General features: G+C 42.1%; 1 protein-coding gene across 9 annotated transcripts in view; it reads right to left on the reverse strand.

Moving 5' to 3' along the window:
* Positions 1 to 16997, reverse strand: part of SIL1 (SIL1 nucleotide exchange factor) — a 237142-nt gene that overhangs the window by 184156 nt on the left and 35989 nt on the right. The gene's annotated exons all lie outside the window — the stretch shown is intronic.

Genomic DNA, 16997 nt, shown 5'->3' on the forward strand with positions numbered 1-16997 from the left:
AATCGTCTGGAAAAAGTGAAAGGGCAAGAATTTATACTTCCATCTTACAAGAAGGAAATTAAAGCAAAGAGATTTAAAACATTAGGTTGAAAGTGTAAGTACATGAATTTAGAGTCAGACAGATGTAAAGCCAAGTCTTGGCTCTGCCAACTTCTAACTATGTGATCATGGTTAGATCACACACTTCACTAGGCCTCAGTTTCTTTGCCTATAAAATGGGTATAATTAAAGCTCCTACTTCAAACAATATTAGGGAGGATTAAACAAAACAATTCATGGAAAGTATGTGGTACAGCACTGGCACCTCATTATCACACCATGATTAGATTGAGGATGAGGACTTGCCCCTGGACCCACAGGCAGCCAGAGCCAGGTCAGGCACCCTTGAAACACTCTCCAGAGCTCCTGCCTCCTGCTGGATCGACATAACCTCTAGCTGACCCTACATCTCAAAATTTAGGACCAAGGCCTTTTGTTGGGTATCTACTCTCAGGAGGTGAAGGAAACAGATGTTCAAAGGAGGAGCCCTACAGCTAAAAATGGCGAGACTCAAGCCAATTTTCTGCTGAGCGCTGAGGCAGACCTAGCCCACTCGGTGCTTTTCCCAGCATATTACTGCCCAGAGAGCCAGGCCACCATCATGCAGAACTTTCATTTGCAGGAACGGCTATAAAACAGTCTTCTGCTTTACAAACTGAAAGAGGATGAGCTCTTCCCACAAACACATTTATTACTATTTGTGTGCTACACAAACTCATACATGCACACACACACACAATCACCTCTCCACAAACAGAAGCTCACCACCTAATTTAGGCAAACAAATAAGCAGCTGAAAAAACAATGCAGAGAGAACACTGAAACGAGAGCCCTGACAAGGGAGAACAACGTGCAAAGGCTTAGGAAAAGAAATGGATTTTTCAAGAATAATTTGAAGGACAAGAGAAGTGAGTTTGACGAGGTCAGGCAAACAGGCTTTTCCCCTAAGACATAAATTAAGCAGAAAGTCAGGAGGTAGACAGCAATTAAATGAAAAGAGCTTTTGAACTGCAAAAGAAATGTGGCTTCGAACCCCAGTCTAAACCGTAACTGGTAGCAAGCTGGACTTGGAACATCCTTAAGCCACTGACCATTTGTGTAATGGCAACAGTGTGCGCCCCAAATACTGAAGTCATGCCTAAGGCCAAGCAAATGGGGACTGCTCTCAATAAAATCCAAGGCACCCTAAAAGGAAAGTGATTAGATGAAGCTACTGGAGGGTAGAAGGTTCACAATGGATCTAAGCCTCTGCCTGACCAGAGAAGAGTTACAAGGCCAAAATGTGCTTGCAAAGCCTGCAACAGAGGGACCTAGTGAAGTCTTTCCAGTGGCAACAGAAATAGGTGTTGGCCCTGCCAGAGAGCACATGGAGCCAAGAAGGGCTCCACAGGCCCAGCTGGGACCGCAGCTCTGTAAAGAAGACAACATAGGGTGGGATGAAATAGGAAGGGGCATTCCTAACCCCTTCTCAATACTCTGTACTCCAAAATGAGGGGGACATGACCAAGCCCATCCCTACCCTACTTGAAGAAAACAAATCTTCAAGAAGGTAGCTAAGTTGCTACTGCATATAAAATAGATAACCAACAAGTACCTACCATACAGTACAAGGAAATATACTCAGTATCTTGTGTGTGCTAAGTCACTTCAGTCATGTCCAATTCTGTGCAATCCTATGGACTATAGCCCGCCAGGCTCCTCTGTTCATGGGGATTCTCCGGGGAAGAATACTGGAGTGGGTTGCTATGCCCTTCTCCAGGGGATCTTCCCAATACAGGGATCAAACCTGGGTCTCCTGCACTCCTTCAGGCAGATTCTTTACCATCTGAGCCACTAGGGAAGGCCTCAATATCTTGTAACAACCTGTAATGAAAAGGAATCTGAAAACGGATAGATAGAAATGTATAACTGAATCACTTTGCTGTATACGTGAAATTAAGGCAACATTGTAAATCTACAGTATTTCTATTTAAAAAGATTTTCTAAGGTAGCTAAGCATATTAGCCAAAAACTGCAATTCCACAGACAAAAGATAGTGGCTCCATCAAAAAGAAATCATGTGACAAGTAGAGTGACTGAACAAAATGGAGCCCAGCCCGGCCCTCTCCAGACCTATCCTATTCAGCCCCAGCCTTCAAAGAATCTAATGCTAGAAGAAAGCTTAAGACTCAGTCTTCATTTGGCCTGCTAACAATCAATATCTACCCACAGAATAACCAGAGTTCAATGCCTTTAGGCATGGGCTTGTCATTGTATCCAGGAAGGCTCTGGCAACTTCATGCCTATTGAAGACAAAGAGGTAGATAGGACTAGAGCAAGAGAAGAATTTTGGTGCCATCATCCAGAAGTGACAATCAAAGCAATAAGAGTCCTTCTATTACGAGAAAACTTACAGAGAAAGGACTAATGGGCCAAGAAGAGTTTTCCAGCCATGCCTGGAGGTTAGGAAAAGAAAGAAGAGCAATCCAGGGGACAAGATGAAAAACATTAAGAATAGTGCAGAATTATACAGATCAAAAGAGAAGCGAATCCTGAGAAAATCAAGTTGTGGGCAACAAAGTCAAGAGGTCAGTCAGAATGAGGATGAGAAAAGCCACTGAATTTGGCAATGAGACAGCCAGAGGGCCCTTCTAAAAAAGAACTAGAGGCACAAGGGTAGTACATTTGGAAATGGTGAGTAGGTCCAATGAAGTTTGGAGATTTGGGGCCAATTCTCTAAATCCAGTTTTTTCAACATTTTTCCTAGAGTCACAATGATAACAGAGAAAATACTAGCCCCAGTGGTCCTATAGAGAGATTCTCTGATGCTATACAACAGGTTCCCATGATGATGTAGAGCTTCCCTCAAACACACACATCCTCAGGATAGTGATGAGCACAGTCACACCAGGGGAGAAAGGAGGAAGGGAGACAAACTCTTCAAGAACAAACTCCCATCAGACACAACTCCACCTTCTCTGAGCTCTCATATCACTCAGAAGCCTTAGTCCTTACACTCTGTAGAGCTGTAATAATCATAATTACAGCACTTGGACTGAAGGATAAAGAGAAATACCCCAGTGACACCCAATCCTCCAGTATTCAAATGCAATATTTGGGCAGCCGAGAGGAAAATAAATTCTCATTATAGCCAATATTTATAAAGTACTTTCTATGTTCCAAGCAAAGTTCAAAGGTCATTTATTCTTCACCACAATCCTATGAAGAGGCTCTAAAATGCTGTTCATTTTGCCTATGATGGGACTAAAATTCAGAGAGATTAAGCAATTTGCCCAAGTGCACACAGCCAGAGAGTAGTAGAGTCAGGATTCAAAGTCAGTTTGGCCCCAGAACCCATTCTCTTTTCAGACCATGCTGCTTTTCCAGTGGTAGATGAAATCAGCCATTCATTTGTTTTGCAACAGTGTGAATACAAAAGCACACATTTTGTGTTAGGAGAAAAACTTTTTTTAATGAGCCTACTGTTGAGAGACCACTTCTACCACGTCTGTATTTCTGCACATCATACACACACACACACACACACACACACACACACACATGTACACACATTTTAATTAATGAACGTCCTTGGCACAGCACAGCCGCCAGGAGAGGCACAGACACTCCAGAAGAAGAATGCCTTTGACTCAGACTGCAACCAGTCCACTGTCACCCGGTATGACTTGACCTCGTAACCTCCCGTAACTTGGGCTCCCCAGCTGTCCAAAAAGCAAAAGCGCCCTTGCTCTCCCTTATAACCCAGCACTAATCACTCCCCTCATACACACTCACCTGTCTGGAAAGAATTCAGCAGAGGTGAAGAGAGACCTCTACTGCATAAAAGTTGGCCCAGATGATATCCAAAGTCACTTACCACTAGTCTTTCTTCCTATTTCCCACACATGGCATACACAGGACAGAATTATTTCTATACAGCAGATGAAGAAAATAGAGACCAAAAAGGTGAGTCGGGCTTGCCTAAGCACACCAGCAAGCAACAAGGCAAAGTAGAGAAATACCCCGGCCACGGTTAGTGTACTTTCTACTAGGCCCTAACCTGCAAGTTTCTATCTAGCAGGCTGTGGGCAAGGAGATCTACTCCTTATACTTGCTCCCTGACCCACTGTGAGATCCTAGGAATGATCAACCTGTTTCTGATGACAGCAGCCAAGGTTACCAGAAGCTCTACTCAACTCCATCTTCACTCTGATGTAATGAAAAGAATGTGGGTTCTGGATTTCCACTCAGGTCTCCCCAATTAGTTGTGGGACTTTGGACTAGCTGCTTAACCTCTCTCCGAGTTTCAATTCCTGCATCTAAAATGGAACTTAACAGCAACTATTCAGTAGGAATGGCTATTAGCATTAAATGAGATGATGTGATGATAGGAAGCATACAGCACAATGCTTGACACAAACCAAGGGCTTGAGAAGATTGTAGCTCTCACCAACCACTACTGCTAGAGAAAAGGGCAGGATAAACAAAAACTGTGAGACTGTACCCCCATACAGAAATGTATTCTGACAACAAGTCTCTCCTTAGATCCAGCTTCCCTGAGCTGCAAATCTTCCCACACACCTGGACTACACTCTAGCAGCTACAGAGGCATTTCCATTGAAAGCTTCAAGCAATATTGGCTGGCTCTGCATCAGTGCCCACTGAAGAGCTGACTAAGAACAGCCACTTCAGAGCCCAGCTTCCTGGTGACTCGGGCCTATCTTCCTGCTGCTGCTCTCCTACCTCTAAGGGAAAAAGAGGGAGGGCAGGACCAACATGGGCAAATTTAGTAGAGAGACTGATTGGACCACACTAGACAGGGTCAGTTGCTATACAGGAAGCAAGGGCCACCTCCTTCCCTCTCCTTTTAAACTAGTATCTGCTAACAGTAAGCATGATGGGCTTTCTTTATAGCCTGCTCCTCAAGAATACCAGAGACTTCATACTCTCATCTACACACCACAGGCTGGGGCTAGGGAGGTATCAGAGTTCATCTTTCCTTTGCCTGCTGTCTCCAAACTTCCAGCAAAGGTTAGGGCCTCATTGTGGGACTATGACAGGAAGGAGAGTATGACTTCTAGTCCATAGTTACAAATGGACTATCTGCAAATCAGTAAGAACAGTAACCCTTATTCTGTGTCAGCCAGTCTCGCACTTTAGATTATAAGCATTCAGTATTCACACTCTAGAAACAGGTCCCTTGTACCTCAGGTCCCCTGAGCACACTGGGAACCTTACTGTATAACAGAATATACAAAAGATACCATCACTGTCCTCAGGTGCTTTCTGTCTTGCTCACAATCAATGACTTGCATGATTTTCCACATCTGAGTCTCAGACAGTACAATTAAGAAGAAAGCTCTCTTAAGGCATATGCCATGAAAAAATAGATACTGTTATGGGCAACTGGAGACACAAATTACAACTCTGAAATCATGAGAAAGGCAACAATTAGGGTGATCCTTAAACTAATTGAGGAACCCCAAGAAAACAGCATTTACTTACAGAAATACTTAGCGGCAGCACAAGGACGGGTCACCAAGCACTGAACTTGCTACTACCACGTTGGCCCTGACTTTATCTTCCAGGTAAGTCAGCAACTGAAACATCATATTTTATTTTTAACATGCCTGAGAGTCCAAGACTATTCATAATCCCAGATTCTTAAAAACTTGAAAGGAGGATGAGTTTTAAAATGTATACATTTACATATGTGGGGAGAAACACAAAAATCAGATGCTTCTCAACACAGCTCAGGGAGCATAACTTACGGCTTTCACAATCCCACCAAACACCCAGAGAAAATCTGGGTGCCTTCGCTGAGAGATGGTGGGAGGCTGGGTAGGTAGCCAAGAAACAAAGAAACCTAAACTCAGCACTTGGCAAGACAATTAAGGAGCAGAGGATTTAAAATGCATTGTTTCTGACTCTAAATATGTCTACATTTATTACCAATTTGGGATCAGAAACCACATTTAGTTCTGCCGTGACCACACACTAAAAATATTAAGCAGACTATTGCCTAGGAAACAGCAGTTCTCCCTGCTGCGGCAGTCCCATTTTATAGCTGACTCTGCCATGGTCCCAGGGCTCCCCATCTTGGGCTTCACTGAGATGCCTTCTCACAAGCAAAACTGCCACTGCCCTGACAAGGTCTCACTTGCTTTTTAGAAGGCAGGAATAGGAGCCAGGGCTAGAGACTATACAACCTCCTCATCCTCTCCAAGGCTGTGTTACATGGTCAGTGAAATTTCATTTCATGAGCCTATAACAATTACCACCCATCTGACTGGGAGCTCCACAAGGTTAGGGACCATTGTCCACCTAAACCACTGCTGGATCCTCATTGCCTAGCACTGTGCCAGACACTCAAAAAATATCTGTTAGTTGAATAAAATCAATAATCTAAAAAGGAGTCATGTGGAATATACAATGGAAAATAATGTCAGTGAAAATATGCACTATAGTGAAACATGAAAACAAAATGCATAAAATACTGCTGAGTGTTGCTTTTGAACTGTGGTGTTGGAGAAGACTCATGAGAGTCCCTTGGACTGCAAGGAGATCAAATCAGTCAATCCTAAAGGAAATCAACCCTAAATATTCATTGGAAGGACTGATGCTGAAGCCCCAATACTTTGGCCATATGATGTGAAGAATCGACTCATCAGAAAAGACCCTGATGCTGGGAAAGACTGAAGGCAGAAGGAGAAGGGGACGACAGAGGATGAGATGGTTGGATGGCGTCACTGACTCAATGAATATGAGTTTGAGCAAGCTCCGGGAGATGGTGAAGGACAGGGAAGCCTGGCGTGCTGCTGTCCCTGGGGTCGCAAAGAGTCAGACATGACTGAGCAACTGAACAATAACTGTTGAGTGAAGCAGAACATAATGGCACATGTGTATGAAGTACCAGAACTCTGAAAAAAGTACCTGTAGCCATCTCTGTGGTCAGATATGAAGTCAGAAATATGGGAAGCTACTTGCAATGAAATCTTTCTTCCTAAAACGTAAGACATACTTAGAAAATATGCTATTTTCAACACAGAAACTGTTCCTTTATCTACTAATTTGTTCTGTTGACTGGGATCACAGAGGTCTTGTTCTTGTTCAGCAAGACCATACACCAATTAAGGAAAGAAAGAGCACAAGGAAACAACTGCAGTCTTAAAAAATCCAACTCTCAAGTTCACCTTTTTTTTTTTTTTAAACAAGACAACTTCAGTCTTCCTCACCAGTATAATTGACTCCCCAGACAGGGGGCCAAGATGAAGGTGCAGAGCCCTCCACCAAAAAAAAAGATGCAGAGCTCCACATTGGTACCCCCATGTCACAAAGCCCATGACCTATTACCCAGCAACATACCTATTCAGAAGGGTAGCAGATGCCAATTCTTCTAAAATTTCCAAAAATAGAAGAAAAGGGAACACTTCTTAATCCATTCTGTAAGACCAGAATTACACTAACACCAAAGCAAAACAAGGACACTATAAGAACCAATATCCTTATGAACATACATGAAAAATCTTCAACAAAATACTAGCAAGGCAACTTCACCTGCATTTCAAAATGATTATACAGCATGATCAAGTGGGATTTATCCTAGGAATAAGGGGTGGTTTATCACATGAAAATTAATCCATTTAGTAAATTACAGTGGTAGCATGAAGGGAAAAAAAATCACATCATCATCTCAATTGATACAGAGACGGCATTTGACAAAATCCAACATCCTTTCATGATAAAAACAATAAACCAGGGATAGAAGAGAACTTTCTTAACATAACTAAGGTCATATATGAAGAACCAACAGCTAACATACTCAGTGATGAAAGACTAAAAGTTTTTCCTCTAAGATTAGGAATAACCCAAGGATGCTTTTGTCACTGAGGTTCAACATAATACTGGAAGTTCTAGCCAGCCAAAGCAATTAGGCAAGAAAAAGAAACAAAAGGTATCCATATTAGAAAGGAAGAAGCAAGACTGTCTGTTTACAGGTGACTTTATCTTATACAAAGAAAATCTTGAAGAATCTACAAACAAAAACTATTCTAATAAATTCCACAGGTACAAAATCAAAACTTAAATCAGTTGTATTTCTATACACTAGCCACTAACAATCCAAAAAGGAAATTAAGAAAATAATTCCATTTAAAATAATATCAAAAAGAATAAAATACTTAGGAATAAATTTAATCAAAGGAGAAAGATTTAACCAAGGCAAAAGACTTCTACACTAAAAACTACAACAGAAATAAAAAGACCTAAAAGAAATTAAAGAAGACCTAAATAAATATAAAGATGTTCTGGGTTCATGAGCTCAAAGACTTCATTTTATTAAGATGACAATACTACCCAAAGTATTATTAGAGTCAACATAGTCTGTCAAGATACAGATTTAACATACTCTATGAAACATCTATTTATGAAACTCTATTTAACATACTCTATGAAAATCCCACAAGCATTTTTTGCAGAAATGAAAAAACTAATTCTAAAATTCACATGGAATTTCAAGATACCCTATCCAGGGACTTCTCTGGCAGTCCAGTGGTTAAGACATCATGCTTCAAATGCAGGGGGACATGGGTTTAATCCCTGGTTGGGGACTAAGATTTCACATACCATGCAATCCAATCAAAAATAAAAATAAATCAAGGTATTCTACTCAAAATAATCTGGAAGAACAGTAAAGCTGAAGGATTCACACATCCTGATTTCAAAACCTACCACAAAGTTACAATAAGCAAAACTGCATGAAAATCACATAAACATATAATCTTATATTGAAACAAGGATAAACATACACTCTTACATCATTACATCAATTGATTTTTAACAAAGGTGCCATTGACTAAAAATGGATCAGAGACCTAAATGTAACAGCTAAAACTATAACATTCTTGGAAGAAAATGTAGGGGCCAAAGTGCTTGACCTTGGATCAAGCAACAGTTGTTTAAATAGGACATAAACCACAGGTGATAAAAATAAATAAATTGAAATAAATAAATAAATAAATAGAACTTCATCAAAATTTTTAAACTTTTATAAACAAAGTCCTACTGTAGAGCACAGGAAATGATATTCAATATCCCGAAATATACCATAATAGGAAAGAATATAAAATAGTATATGTACAAGTGTATCACTTTGCTGTACAGTAGAAAGTAACATATTATCAACTATACCTCAATAAAAAATTAATTTTTAAAAAATTTTAAAAACTTTTGTGCCTCTCATTAGCAAGAGAATGAAAAGAAAACCCACAGAATGAGAGAAAATATTGGCAAATCACATATCTAATAAGGGTTTAACATCTAGAATACATAAACAACTCCTACAACTCAACAAGACATAAAACCCAATTTAAAAATGGGCAAAGAACTTGAATAGATATTTCTACAAAGACAACATACGAATGGCCAATAAGTACAGGAAATGATGCTCAGTATCAGAGGTCATTGTGGAAATACAAATCAAAGTTACAGTGAGATATCACTTGATACCTATTAGGACAATTTTTTTTTTTAATGAAAATAACAAGTATTGGCAAAGATGTGGAAAATGTAAATGATGTAGTCACTATGGAAAAGTCTGACAATTCTTCAAAAGCTGAACATAAAATCATCATACTATCCTAGGTATATATCCAAGTAACTGAAAACAGTAACTCAGACACTAACATGTGAATGTTCACAGCAGCCAAAACATGGAAATAACCTAAGTATCAAGAGATGAATAAATTTTTTAAAATAGATTTCTAATGTGGTATACACATATAATGATATATTATTCAGTCATAAAAATGAATGAAGTTCTGATACATGCTGCAACATAGATGAATCTTGAAAACATTGTAAATATGAACTCCCTGAGGGGAAAGACTCCTTCCTTATCCACTGTTCCATCTTAGTGCAGGGTCTAGGACACAGTAGACTCTCAATAAAAGTATGGCCGATAAATAAATAAAGAATGGGTGGGTGGAGACATGACCAGGTAAGCAGATAAACACCATAATCCATAACAGTGACACTCCAGAAGGTGTGCAGATTTTTCAGGAAAGGAGACTTTCTGAGGGCTCATTGACCACTCCATAGAGGCATCTTCTCTGTCTATGGGCACCTCAGCTTATCTGCAGCTCTATAAGCTGAACCCCAGCCCAAGACTCTCATCTCCCGACTTAACCTCATTACCCAGTCAATAATGTCCATAGTTTTAGTGTTCTGCTTTCACACTAGTTGCAGCCCTCATACCAAAGCATACCCCAAAGCTCAGATCCTGTGCTGGGATTAAGGGGGAATATGGCATCAGTTTCAAATGTAAAGTGTTCCTCCCAATCTTATAGCTTTCTTCCAACAATCAAAAAGGCCTCATCCTAACCCTGATTGGCACAGCAAGAGCCCACCCCATTAAAAATTCACTGCATCAGCAGTACAGAGGAGGAGAGCAATCAGCAAGGGAAACAGCTGAATTATTTCAACAGCTGTTAATTATGTGTTCTCTCTTCCTCTCCTCCAAGTCCATGTTCACTGTGCCCCACGCCTCCACAGTGACTGGGTTTGTCAAGTATCTATGTCAACTGCAATAACCAAACTTGAGTTCAAGAAACAATATTAAAAAGCACTAATTAACTGATATTTAAATAACTATGCTTAATATCAACAAAATCACACTTTAACTTTAAACATTCCCATGTCTATTAGTTGCTTAATTATATTCCTTAAGATCCCTGGACACTGGCACACAGCATACCTTGGGGAGCAGTCCCCAGCCCTGGCCCCGGCAGACTGTGGAAGGGGAAGGGCCCGAATCCCTGAGGAAGTGCCAGGAGAGCCCAGCTTTCTTCTAGGGTCTCCTAATGAAGTGATTTCTCTTCACAGCTCTGCTGGTCTCCACAGGGCAATGAGAACATAACAAACACATCCTGAGCCAGGAAAACTGCCAAACCAGGCTACAAGTTTTTTAATGTATTATCATTATTTAAAGTGAAAAAACTGCAAGTCGCTCAGTCATGTCTGACTCTCTGCAACCCCATGGTTGTAGCCCACCAGGCTCCTCTGTCCATGGGATTCTCCAAGCAAGAATACTGGAGTGGGTTGCCATTCCCTTCTTCAGGGGATATTCCCAACCCAGGGACTGAACCTGGGTCTGTCTCACTGCAGGCAGATTCTTTACCGTCTGAGCCACCAGGGAATAAACCCAAGAAAGATGACTTTTCCATCTGCTATCTGTTCTTAAGAGTGGTATATCATGAGATGCTGAAGCAAGTGTACAAGGGGGATACAACAGGATTCATGATAGCAAGTAGGGTCAGAGGGCCCTGCAAGATGCCACCAATCACATCCCAGCCTGTCAGGAGTCATCAGCCTGCAACTGACAGGAGCACAGCTCAACCAACAGCAGTATCCCAGACTGGAGCCTGCAAAGAGACTCTAGGTTCCAGTGAGTGAGCTTGTGATGCCAGTGGGACCCCAGGAAGTCTCTGCTGCCACAGTAGGCTCCATGAGGATGACTTGCCAGCTAGTCTTGTCAGAGCACCAGATCTGCTGAAAGGGGATAACATGCCAGCTACCTGCCCAGGTAAACATACCCTAGAAACAATCAGTCTCACAACTGGCCTCCAAGTGGAGCACATTCAGCTAAGGATCAGTAAGCATTTGGAACCCACATTTTGGGCAGCAGATGCCCTGAACCCAAACCAACTGGGTCATAAGTAAGACAGAATCAAGCGTGTGTCAGATGCCGAAAGGCTCTTGCTTGCCTCACCCTTAGAGCAGGGACCCCAGTTCTTTCTAGTTTCCTTACAAAACTACCCCTTTACCTCTCAGTTGGTATTACATTTTTATTTCTGTCAGCCAGCACCCTTCCTACTTCTTCTATCTTGCCTAAAGGGCCTGGTCTGACACAAAGTAGGAGGCAGTTCTTTCCAATTATTCTATCTCTGTTCAGTCTCTCACTGCTCAGGGATTCCTCTTGTGGCAGCTCTCCTTAAAACAGCCACCACAGCCCCTGGTAATGCCAACAGAAAACACTGTAGACGAAGACTGGCTGATACTACAATCTCTTACCTGAAAGGCAACAGGTAACAAACCCTGGCTTCAGAGAAGTTGGATGTTTGGGTGGCAGCTCATAAAAACATGGAAAGCAACCAGAAAAACACAAAAGCACTACACCCACGCAGCCCAGACAAACCATTCACTTACTACCTGTAGCTTCACACCCACGCCAAAATCATTTCAATCCCAGGTGAGCACTCAACAGCCACACTAATCCAGAAACATATTTCTGCAAAGACCTTGTTCACCTTCCCATACAGAAGAACTACCAAAAAATCAAAAACTTTTTCACTATGAAAGATGAATAAACCCTTACCACCTACTAGAGAACATATATCCAGTTGCCACCACCTCCAACAAATCCAACTAGCAGATTATTCACCCTTCAGCACATATTTATTGAGACCTGCTACATCCCAGACATGTGCCAGGTGCTGAGAATACAAAGACTAAGTAAAAAGGGGTCCTGCTGTCCAGGAGCCTCCAGATGGGCAATGGAAATAGATGAGTAAATCAGTAGTTATAGTAAGCCCTGGGTTGAAAGAGCCCTAAAGGAGCCAGCTAGAAGGCTCTGACTGCAGGAAAGCACAGGCATCTCCCTCAGGAAATCGGTATCAGAGAGGACTTCCTGAAACAGGAAAAGGAATTAACCAACCAAAGACAATGAGAAAAGTATCCCAAACAGAGGCAAGACTGCTTTTTTGAAGACCTGGAGGCCTAAAACTCAGAACATGTATTTATTTCAACAATGCTGGAGAAAAGGATTTACAGAGGAGTGCCGTCGTGATATGTTAAGAATCCACTTTGTCAGATGGGTTTCAAACACATAGCTTAGGTTGTCTAAGCAACCCTCTGAAATCCCTCTCCTTTTCAGAACTGTACCATGGTGAAAGGGAGACTAGAGAGAGGAAAAAGAAGATAGGAGGGTCACCACTGTTTATGAAATCTGCTTATGAGCTCACTCCTTTGCCTTGTGGTTCAGTTTGTTAGTTCTTGAAAATTTTCAACATCTTTTAATAGTAGGAGTTAGTTGGTAAACAAAATTTGGATTTGGGCTGTATTATCCCTCACTACAGTGGCCCAAAACCCAAGTGGGTAACTTAAACAAGACATCAGCCTGAGAATCCAGGCACACTCTCCCCGAGGATACGCCTTGCTCTAATCTCCTCTGTATTTTTCACACTCAATATGCCCAGAGATACTATACTGATCCTCCTCTAGAAATGCCTAGCTTTAACTGCACGAGCCAGAAACCCAGAAGGCCTCGTCCTGTCTGCCCCCATCCATCACTAACTACCAACTATTTTATTTATTTTCCTTCAAGTTCACCTGCCCAAACTACTAACGCCACCCCCAACCACCACCTCTCAGGTGACGGCAACCCAAGCTGATGAGCACAATGAGGAAGCAGAAGATGAACAGTTTTAATTAATTAGTTACTTTTCTAAGCCCAGGGTTTCTGGAATAACCCAAATCCAGTCTTCTGAACCCCTCTAAAAGGCACTCAATAAAAGCCACTTTCTTCCTCAGATGAAGAGCGTCACTCAGGGAACCCATTCAATAACAATAGCAAACTGGAATATGTGCTGCAGAGAAGGTTTGGTGCCTAGAGTCCTCTAGAAGTACCAAAGCCTTGGGACCCCAGAGACCAAAGTCAAACCAATGATTATGGGAATCAAAATCCCAGGCAAAGCAAACTTGCCCCCTCACAGCCCCACCCCTCATAGCCCATGGAGACTTACAAATGGGGATAGCCACTGAGCTAAAGAGTCTTCATACCTACTCCATCTGTCCTAAAAGAAGCCATTTCCTTCCACCAAAGCAGGCAGAGGAAAGCAACTTTCAGGAGGATGATGTTGGTGCTGAAAGCAGCTTAGAAAACAACATCCCCAAAAAAGGGATAAAACGCAATGAAGAAGAAGGGGACATCGAGCCATGGCTCTTAGCCTCAATTCATTGAGAACTTCCCTTCATCCCATTCCTTACCAGGGGTCCACACAAAAGCCCAGAAGGAATAATTGTATATTGAATAAACGAATGAAGCAATGAACAAACAAGTAGACTGAGAGGCTGGAGGGATGTGGCAACAAGACAGAAAGATGGTCCTGCTCAAGACCATCCCTCCAGTCATTCAGGTGTCCCTGGGATCTCAATGTACTAGATACCTGTGCAAGCTGCTGGGCACATACAGGCTACACAAACTATGAAAAGAGGGCAGAGAGAAAAGCAACTCTCCCTCATCTCCATGAGACAGCATATTTCCAAATACTACTTTAACAGCACTTCCCATTTGTCTGACACTAAAGTCATGCCTAACGGCTCACACGCAAATAAAAACTTCACTTTTTACTGTTTTCAGTACTTTGGGACCTCGTGGTTTCTTTTCTAAAGAAAAACCCGTCATTCACCTCATTGATTTAAAATTGATTTAATTTGGCTTTCATTAGGTAGGTACAAGGGGAAAACAAACAGATTCACAGAGATACCTCACCCAGCAACAGGACTGTGATGAGCTCTAGTGACTGCACAGTTGGGTCCCAGCTCACCGCAGAAAAAAGAAAATTAAAAAGCTCACAATGTGGAGCTTAAGCTCCAGCCAAAAGGAATTATCTTCCCACAAGCATCTCTGTCGGATTTTTGGTTAATGTAAAAAATTTTTCAAAAGGAAAGGAAACGAAACCCCAAGGATATTTAACATATAACTTAGAATTTCTATATTTTTCAAATTCCCTTACAGGGAGAAAAGGGAAAGAGGTCTTTATTTCTCAATCCTACTTTTCAAAACTTTTCCCATTGATTTGACATTGCCATAAAAATTTTCAGTTTGTAGAAAGCACAAAGCTGAGGAAGGTACAAGGACAGGAATTTTAAGCTGCTGTGAAGGGGGCACTGAGGTGAGGGTGGAAGGACCTGCAGAAGAGGTGGGAGCTACAGTGCTGAACACCACATGCTCAGCCACACAGGCTGGGCTCCGGGTTCAAACACCAGGAACTCGGGTCTGGGGCAGGCCACACTCTCTTCAGGCTCTTGCACTCAGTGATTTAGAGCAAATGGACAGACTTTGCTGCAGTGTCAGAGGATAAAAGATCAGCAAAGCACAAGTATACACTTTGATAAAATGTCAGATGGATTATTCTACAGACAGAGCATGAATGTGATCCCACCCTTCCCCTGCCTGAAACCATTTAATGTTCTTCCAGGGCCCTCAGGGAAAAGGCCAAACTCCATAGCCAGGCCTTCCACCATATCAAGCCCCAATCAACATCTGCAGCTTCTCTGTTTTCTCACCCTATCTACAGCTGGTCTTATGGAACTTTCTACCTCCAGGCCTTCACACATGTCTCCTTGGAGTTCTATTCCCTCTCCTCTTTATCTGAAAAATTCCTACTCACCTTAAAGGTTTGCTACTCACTCTAAAAGACATTTCATCCAGGAGGCCTTGGCTGACCCTCCTCACTAGACTCCATTAGGCACTGATATAGCACTCATACTTTTCTTTTCATTGCACCTACTACACTTTCTCTTATCCAGTTTTCCTCCTCCACTGCTAGGCCTTAAGCATCGTAAGGATAGGGACTATGCCCAGATAACGTGACACAGAAGTGTTTGGTAAATTCTTGTAAGATTTAGATTGTGTCAATCTCACTTTTCACTTCTATCCCACTCACCCCCAACAAAGTCAGTTACATGCTCATGTACCCTCTGCCCCATCTGAACCCACTACATTTCAGTTCTTGATGGATGGCTCACCCAGGCCTTAACCTCAAGAATGTTCATCAGTTACCTGTGCAGCACATGCTATGTGATGGACTCAGTGTTAGATAATTAAAATACAGAGATGACTGAGCCCCTTCTATCTTCTCGGAGAAGGAAAAGCACATGAACAAATAATTGCCAGAAAGTATGACAAGTGCCATAAAGGAGAGATACATAGGTGTGTGGGTGGTACAGAAAGGAATTAAGTCATTCCTCTCAGTGTCCCCTTTTCCTTAGTATCACAAGCTAACTACTCTCTGTCCTTCCTCATTCTGAGATAGAAATCCCTCTCCATTGCTCTTTCCCTGAATATCTATCCTAGATCAGACTTCTCTAAACTGGGCTCCCATTCAGTTCCAGATTAATTCAAATCCTTTCCTGGCTTCTGCTTTCTTCCCTTCTTCACTTCTTTTCCCGGGCATCTAATTCACATACATCTCTGCTTCTGCCCTAGCCTCGGCCAACTTGTCTCAGCTACTACCTTTCTACCTCCTCCCTCAACTGTCATGGGCGATCACTTGACATTTATGAAGCATCTGCACTTACAAGGAACATATGTAACAGTCCCAGTCTACAATGAAAAGAAGGGACTCATGAAGCCAAAGTACCAGAAAAAACTAAATGCAAAATAATCTATCCTCAACACAGCCTTTCTCCTCTACCATTTCCTCCTATAGATCCAAGTGCTAGGGCATCATGGCCCCAACAGGATGCTCCCAATTCTGTTCCCAACTTCCAGGGAGGTTACAGCACCCTTCATCATCCTCTAGCCCCCAGCCAATGAAGCCCTGCCTGCCCCTTCAGTCTTTCTGAAGGCAAAGACCACTCTATCTAGCCACACATTCTCCTAGTCAAGATGTACTGAGCATCTCTATAAGTGGAGAACCGTGTTTCCGACAACGCTATACACGATGTCCAGTACATAACACATGTCCGGTTAATGTCTATGACTGAATCTCTGAAAGGAAGAAAACCAGCCTCTCCTGCCCTTAGCCCAGGAATACCCCAGTGCAAAAAAATAAATAAATAAACACTCTGCAATGAAGCCTGAGGTCAGAGGTTTCCCAAAAGCCTCTTACTCATCTGAGCCCAGACCAGGGAGACCTTCAACCGCAGGTAAGAAGATGCTTTCATAGCCCTCCCATCAGTATGCCAAGGAAGCTGAA

The sequence above is a fragment of the Cervus elaphus genome, chromosome 9, assembly GCF_910594005.1.
Source record: "Cervus elaphus chromosome 9, mCerEla1.1, whole genome shotgun sequence".
Taxonomy (NCBI): domain Eukaryota; kingdom Metazoa; phylum Chordata; class Mammalia; order Artiodactyla; family Cervidae; genus Cervus; species Cervus elaphus.